The 8396-nt window shown below is 53.5% G+C and overlaps 1 long non-coding RNA gene across 1 annotated transcript; it reads right to left on the bottom strand.

The window, feature by feature from the left end:
* Positions 1-5405: 5405 nt before the first annotated feature.
* LOC144675985 (uncharacterized) lies at positions 5406-7604 on the bottom strand. The gene is made up of 3 exons (XR_013575216.1): positions 7553-7604; positions 6598-6682; positions 5406-5517 (listed from the first exon to the last, which is right to left on the bottom strand). It is a non-coding gene; the product is annotated as an uncharacterized LOC144675985 (long non-coding RNA).
* Between the last annotated feature and the right edge of the window lie 792 nt (positions 7605-8396).

The following is an 8396-nucleotide window of genomic DNA, read 5'->3' as shown; positions in this document are numbered from 1 at the left end:
GAGTGAATGTGTGGACAGTGATGTGGCGAGGAGTTGGGTGTGGGGCCTGGCTGGATAGGGACATATTGCTTCTTGTCTATTGGTTATCAGGGAGTGTGGAGAGGTGTAGAGGGAGAGGCAGAGAGGAGGGAGGGAGGGAGAGGGGCATTGGAGAGGGGGAACCCAGGAACCTCGCTGACTGAGATTCTGCGATAAGGTGGGAGAATATTGGGAGGCTAAAGGCTAAACAAGTTCCACTGTTCATTCATCCTCAGCGAGCATCGATAACAAATAGTAAGAGACTATTCAACTATGGGAGGCTTGTATACACACACACAAACACACACGCGCGCGCACAGAAACACACACACTTGCACAGAAACACACACAAACACACACACACAGAAACACACACACACACAGACACACACACACGTGCACAGAAACACACACACACACAGACACACACACGCGCACAGAAACACACACACAGACACACACACAGACACACACACAGACACACACACACAGAAACACACACACAGAAACACACACACAGAAACACACACACAGACACACACACACACACACACAGACACACACACAGACAGACACACACACACACAGAAACACACACACACACAGAAACACACACACAGAAACACACACACACAAACACACACAGAAACACAGACACAGAAACACACACACACAGAAACACACACACACAGAAACACACACACAGACACAGAAACACACACACACAGAAACACACACACAGACACAGACACAGAAACACACACACACACAGAAACACACACACACACACAGAAACACACACACACACACACAGAAACACACACACACAGAAACACACACACACAGAAACACACACACGTGCACAGAAACACACACACAGAAACACACACACAGAAACACACACACACAGAAACACACACACACAGAAACACACACACAGACACACACACACACAGAAACACACAGACACAGAAACACACAGACACAGAAACACACACACACACAGAAACACACACACACAGAAACACACACAGAAACACACACACACACAGAAACACACACACACGCACAGAAACACACACACGTGCACAGAAACACACACACAGAAACACACACACAGAAACACACACACAGAAACACACACACAGAAACACACACAGAGCTGAGTTTGTTGTTTCGCAGACGGGCGTGCGCCCGACCCGAACGGGAGTAAAGTTGTGCGTGATGATGTCGTGTGAGCGTTTTGATGTTATCATGCGGTATTTTGCTTGGTGCGTGGGTGCCGGAGCTGTGCCCACTATTAATTAACGGGCCACTTAAGGCCCTTAACAGTCCAACTGTCTGTGAATTTTCGTTGCCCGTGCGATTTTCAGCTTGTCGCACGGGCAAAATGGGCAGGCGGCAGCTGACATTTTCACAAACCTCATCCGAGGGTGGGATATAAAGGGGCAGCGACATTGCCAGTGGGAGTAGTGAGCAGTTTGGGGAGATAGTTTGCAGCTGGTTTCTTGTTGGTACTCGGCAGCTTCATCTCTGTTCGAGGCTTCATTCTTAGCATTTCCAGGCTTCATTTCAGGTGTCTCCAAGGCCCCCGGAGGATTCAGGCCACGTGGACCCTTCCAGGTATCAGGCAGCCTTCCCTCACCCTGGGAATGGGGATTGTGGTCTCTGCTGGAGGGCCCTCCTCTGAGGAGGGAGAGAGGGGCAGAAGGGAGAGGAGGCCGGGTGTCCCAGTGCAGCTCCCAGGGGAGGGACCTGTGGGGGGAGAGGCGCAGGCACAAGGGGCGCAGGGTCAGCAGGTAGTCCAAAGCATTAGGGGCAGCAGAAGACGCCACTATCCTGCTGCCAGGGTTTACAGGCAGCGATGCAGCTACCTCAACATGTCCGAGGTGCAATGCCGAAGGAGGCTCTGTCTCTCCAGGGAGACCATGACCTTCATTTTTCAGATGATCGGGCCTGAGATCAGCTCCAATGTTGTGGGCGGACACCCCTTGCTAGTGGCTCTGACTGGACCAGTTTATATTCATGAAGCATAAATGAACATCAAATCACCTGTGAGCTGTCCCTCTTGTGCTCATGGTGCCTTTAACTTACACTTGCGAGTGCTGTGTCTTGGTGTCCCCTCCTCACTGGCACCGGTGTTGGAGACAGGCTGCTGGCCCTGCTGTCCTGTTAGCCTTGGCCATCGTCCTCTGGCCAGTGGAGCCCGTGCTGGCCCCGCCTGGGAGGGAGTGGCCAGTACCAGGTCTGGCATCTCCCCAATCGTCGCCGCCTCATCAGATCCCACGGTCACTGGCGGAGAGGTGGAGGAGCTGCTGCCATCGTCCAGGGCGCCCTGAGAGGAGCCCGCAGAGACCACAGGCAACTCGTGCGCCAATGTGAAGTTGCTGTGGACCTCCCTGCTCGCCATTGATGGATGGGCACCGAGCTGGGGTACTGGGGGCCTCATCCATCTCCGCCTGGGGTCAGTGCCTGTGTGAGGGCTTTCCTGTCCAAGCGCAGCCCCAGTAAGCCCTGATTCTGTCCCTGGAGCTGCCTCTCCATGAGAGTCGCCACTGTCCCAATGGTGGAGGCAGTGCGCCCGGCCATGAGGGTCACCGCAGTGCTCACACTCCGCATGGACTCCTCCATCACGGAGACCGTGGCGCGCAGACCCTGATGGATCTCCGCCAGATCCTCCCGCACATCCTGCTGGACATCCAGCATCTGCCGCCTAATGGACGACTCCAGAGACCCATCATCAGCCACTGACTCAGCATCATCCTGGTCCCCAGCAGCCCTCTGACTGCCGGCACCCTGGGTACTCTCCACCTCCGCCTGCACCTCAAGCCAGTGTGAAGTGCCCTCACTGCTGTGCACCAACATACTAGTCACCGATCTAACGCTCACCCAGGTGCTGGTATCTGCACTGGTGCCTGCTTCAGAAAGCGGGTGTGACACGGGTGAAAATGACGCCTGGTGGCCCTCTGGCATCAGGGGTGGCTCTTCGGAGTCTGCAGGTGGGTCGCCTGCTGGCGAACCCAAAAGGGAGAACAAGGACATGTTGTTACTATCGGTCATCACCCTGTCACTGTGTACGCCAGGCACCCTGGTGAGACAATGGAGATCTGCATCTCAGTGCCATCAGCTTCCAACCATCAATGGGAGTTCCAGGCTCGAGGCTCCCATCGATGAAGAGACTACACTAGGATGTTACACAATCGGAAACTCTCACCTCTTACCTTTGTCTGGCACCCCTGCCTCTCCGCGCCCGGTTGCCTGGGGAGATGGCTGGCTCTCCAGCTCCAGGGTGTCCTGCTGGTGAGCAGCAGCAGGTTGGGTGGGGCCTCTGCCTGTAGGTGCCCTCTCTGCCTGTAGATGCCCTCTCCGCCTGTAGGTGCCCTCTCCGCCTGTAGGTGCCCTCTCTGCCTGTAGGTGCCCTCTCTGCCTGTAGGTGCCCTCTCTGCCTGGTTATGGCTTGTCTTCTCCTGAAAGGACAGAGGAGCATTGCTGAGTCCACTCTCTACCTGCAGCGCCATTGCAGCCTGGCCAACCCCAGCTGAAGAGCACCTCACAGGGCACACTTGAGTCATGGCCCTCGAACCACAAGGCACTCAGTCCAAGCAGCCAGGGCTTACCCTCTTGGGCAGCTCTGGCATCATTGACAGTTGGCACTCAGACTCTAACGCCCCTGAGGTTCACAGGGGGGATGGCCACACCTTAACACTTCTGCCCACTGACCCATGCCAACACAGTACTCACCCTCCCTGAGTGCAGCAGGTCATTGAAGCGCGTTCCGGCACTGCACCCATGTCACGGCTGCTCAGCTGGGCCGCCACCTCCTCCAGCAGGGCCGCGAGGCACTCATCCGAAAGGTGGGGGTCTGAGTGCCCACCCAACCTGCCCTCCTGCCTGGCGTTTGCTGCCGCACTCGAGCAGCCAGGCGTCCTTCCCTGTCTGGGGCTGCCTGGGCCTTCTTCATACCGGCCGCTGAGTCACCATTGGACCAGGCGGCAAACAGGCCCCCGCCCCAGTCAGCACGTCCCGGCCAGTGAGGAGCCACGTTTCAGGCCTTCATTGGCTCACCAGCGTGAAAGCACAGTCAGGGCCCAATTGTGTGTGGGGCTGGTTTCGTGGCTGCTCCCCAGATCGCCAACCACACCCGTCTGACAAGGGCAACACCCAGCCCACAGACACACAGACACAGACACACAGACACTCACACACACACAGAGACACACTCACACACAGACACTCACACACACACAGACACTCACACACACACAGACACTCACACACACACACAGACACTCACACACACACAGACACTCACACACACACACAGACACACACACACAGACACTCACACAGACACACTCTCACACAGACACACACACACACACAGACACACTCTCACTCTCACACAGACACTCACACACACAGACACTCACACAAACACACTCAGACACACTCACACACAGACACTCACACACACAGACACACACACACAGACACAGACAGACACACTCAGACACACACACACAGGCACTCACACACAGACACACACACAGACACTTACACACACAGACACACACACTCACACAGACACACACACTCACACAGACACACACACAGACACTCACATGCAGACACACACTCACACAGACACACTCTCACTCTCACACACACAGACACACACACACAGACACTCACAGACAGACTCACACAGACACACTCACACACAGACACTCACACACGCACACTCACACATGCACACTCACACACGCACACACACACGCACACTCACTCACACGCAGACAGACACTCTCACACACAGACAGACACTCACACACAGACACTCTCACACAGACACACTCACACACGCAGACACACACACACTCACACGCAGACACACTCACACGCAGACACGCAGACACACACACACAGACACGCAGACACACACGCAGACATACTCACACACACAGACACACTCACACGCAGACACACACACACGCAGACACACACACACGCAGACATACTCACACACACAGACACGCAGACACACTCACACGCACACACACACAGACATACTCACACACACAGACACACTCACACGCAGACACGTACACACTCACATGCAGACACGCACACTCACACACAGACACACAGACTCACACACACTCACACGCAGACACGCACACACTCACATGCAGACACGCACACACACACAGACTCACACACACTCACATGCAGACACACACACACACACACACACACACACAGACGCACACACCTTTCTGGGGGTTGGGTAAAAGGGAATGCTAGATGTGTGAGGAATGTCCTGATACTATTTGGCTCCCTGTGTATTTCTGTTTATCGAGCGGTAAATCTCGGGTTTGCTAACTCACACCTTCCAAGATGCTGCTGTCGAATTCACCGTCTTGCCCTGATTGGTTCTGGTGCACTTGACCCGAATGAAGAAATCACGTTTTCTCTGGTTAATCTTCTGACCGTCTACAACTGGGATACAAAAGGCAGATTTTGAAATAATTTTAAAATTAATTACTAAAAATAGATGTTTGAGTCTGTCCTGTCCACAAGACCAGACTTATCACAATTCCGGGCCATTTTTTCTCAGCATTTCCCATTAGGAATTGTTATGTTAACATTGCCAGTCCACTTTCTCACTGTTGGTGAAGGCCTTTCCAGTTGAGTTGTTGGTTTGACTGGAGAAAGACACAGCAACTGCGGTTCCCCGAGAAACACTGTGTTTCTACAATAGTCATGGTCAGGAATCGCTAGATTTAATGGAGTCGGTTTTATGATGGGCCTTTTGGTGGTTTTGAACCTTTGGGATTTTGTTCAGTCAGGCGAGTGAGGGGAGAGTGGAAAATCTGCACTGTAAGTAAGAAATTATATTTCTAACACAACGTTCACACTTAACATAAGGATGGTTCAAAGCACTGTACAGCCAGTGAAGTACTTTGCAATTGCCCTCATAGTCCTTAAACAAGCAATTTGCAAACACCAAGACCACACAATAAGCAAATAGAGACAGATGACTGCATAATCTGATTTTACTGATGGATAAATATTGGCCCCAGAACACCAGGGAGATGTTCCCATTGCTGTTCTACCAATGGGGATCCTTTCATTCACCAGAGAGCGCAGAAGGGAGCCTCATTTTAACATGGCAAGGCAGCACTCCCTCAGTACTGACTCTCCAACAGTGCAGCGCTCCCTCAGTACGAACCCTCCGACAGTGCAGCGCTCCCTCAGTACTGACCCTCCGACACTGTGGCGCTCCCTCAGTACTGACCCTCCAACAGTGCGGCGCTCCCTCAGTACTGACCCTCCGACAGTGCGGTGCTCCCTCAGTACTGACCCTCTGACAGTGCGGCGCTCCCTCAGTACTGACCCTTCGACAGTGCGGCGCTCCCTCAGTACTGACCCTTCGACAGTGCGGCGCTCCCTCAGCACTGACCCTCCGACAGTGCGGAGCTCCCTCAGTACTGACCCTCTGACAGTGCGGCGCTCCCTCAGCACTGACCCTCTGATAGCTTTTCATGGTGGTGCTGGTGTTTAACAGGACACTCTCACCTTGATGAAACTCCAGAGCTCCCTGAAGCTCCCCCTGGTCACCAGGATGAGTGAAGTCAAAAATGTTTTGTCCCATCAGCTGCAACTGTTTGGGAAATAAAGACACATTAGCCCTAAATCCACATAACAAGTTATACCAGCTTCTGTGGCTATAATGAAAAGCAGTCCTACACCCAGCAATGTGTTCACACACCCGATATTACCATCCTATTCCTACCCTACAGCCTCTCTCATCCCCGTCCCATCCCCCACTCCCTCCCACCCTCTCCGACAGTCCCAACCCCCACACCCACAGTATTCCCGTCCCATCCCCCACTCCCTCCCACCCTCTCCGGCAGTCCCAACCCCACAGTATTCCCGTCCCATTCCCCACTCCCTCCCACCCTCTCCGGCAGTCCCAACCCCACAGTATTCCCGTCCCATCCCCCACTCCCTCCCACTCTCTCCGGCAGTCCCACACCCACAGCATTCCCGTCCCATCCCCCACTCCCTCCCACCCTCTCTGGCAGTCCCACACCCAGAGTATCCCCTTCCCATCCCCCACTCCCTTCCACCCTCTCCGACAGTCCCAATCCCACACCCAGAGTATCCCCTTCCCATTCCCCACTCCCTCCCACCCTCTTCGGCAGTCCCAACCCCACAGTATCCCCTTCCCATTCCCCACTCCCTCCCACCCTCTCCGGCAGTCCCAACACTACAGTATTCCCGTCCCATCCCCCACTCCCTCCCACCCTCTCCGGCAGTCCCAACCCCACATTATTCCCGTCCCATCCCCCACTCTCTCCGGCAATCCCAACCCCACACCCATCGCATCCCCTTCCCATCCCCAACTCCCTCCCACTCTCTCCGGCAGTCCCAACCCCACACCCAGAGTATCCCCGTCCCATCGCCCACTCCCTCCCACTCCATTGCTGGGCCTTCTCCTCACCCACTCCCTCCTCCACTTCCCATTTACCTGCGTCAGTCCCATATATTTATTGACATTTTCTCCTGTGAAGACCACTTTTCCGCTCGGGGTCAGGAGCAAGAGGAACCCACCGAGCACTGACAGCAACTCATTGCTCAGCCCCAGTGGGCAGCCTGAGATTGGCTGACTGTGCCCTGAAACAAGGAGAAAGATTTACATTTGTCACAAACGCTTTAATCGCAGAAAACGGTTGATCATCAAGGACCAGGGACATTCTGGAAGAACGTGTGTGTTTTCCAGGACTCTGTCCCTGAATAAGTTAATGCGGGACTCGGACTGCCATTCCTGGAAAAATCATCCACTGCCAAGAAAAGGTAACTAAGCAGCTGTAAAGAAGCTGAAACCTTGTGATAAAAGCAAAATCCTGCGGATGCTGGGAATCTGAAACAAAAACAAAAACAGCTAGAAAAACTCAGCAGGTCTGACAGCGTCTGTGGAGAGAGAGACAGAGTTAACATTTCGAGTCTGTCTGACTCTGCTTCAGAACTAAAGAGCAGTAGAAATGTGGTGAAATATTTACCTTCTTGATCCCCTTTTTTCAAATATTTATTTTTTAATTTTTATATATATTTTTTTCCCACCTATTTCTATTATTATTTTAAAAATTTATTTCCATTCATTGTTTTATCCCCACCTTTTAGCCTATTTCGATCTTTTCTCCCACACCGTCCCCTCCTCCCACCCCACCCCCACTAGGGCCACCTGTCACTAGCTCATCCTGCTTTCTACTCTTAATGTCACCATCAGCACCTCCTTTAGCCAGTATCACCACCATCAACACCCCTTCCACCTTCTGTTTGTGACATCTTTTGCAACCTCTCCTTTGCCTCCA

The sequence above is a fragment of the Cetorhinus maximus genome, unplaced genomic scaffold (genome assembly GCF_964194155.1).
Source record: "Cetorhinus maximus unplaced genomic scaffold, sCetMax3.hap1.1 HAP1_SCAFFOLD_1256, whole genome shotgun sequence".
Lineage (NCBI taxonomy): Eukaryota > Metazoa > Chordata > Chondrichthyes > Lamniformes > Cetorhinidae > Cetorhinus > Cetorhinus maximus.
This window is presented reverse-complemented; position numbering and strand designations above follow the sequence as displayed.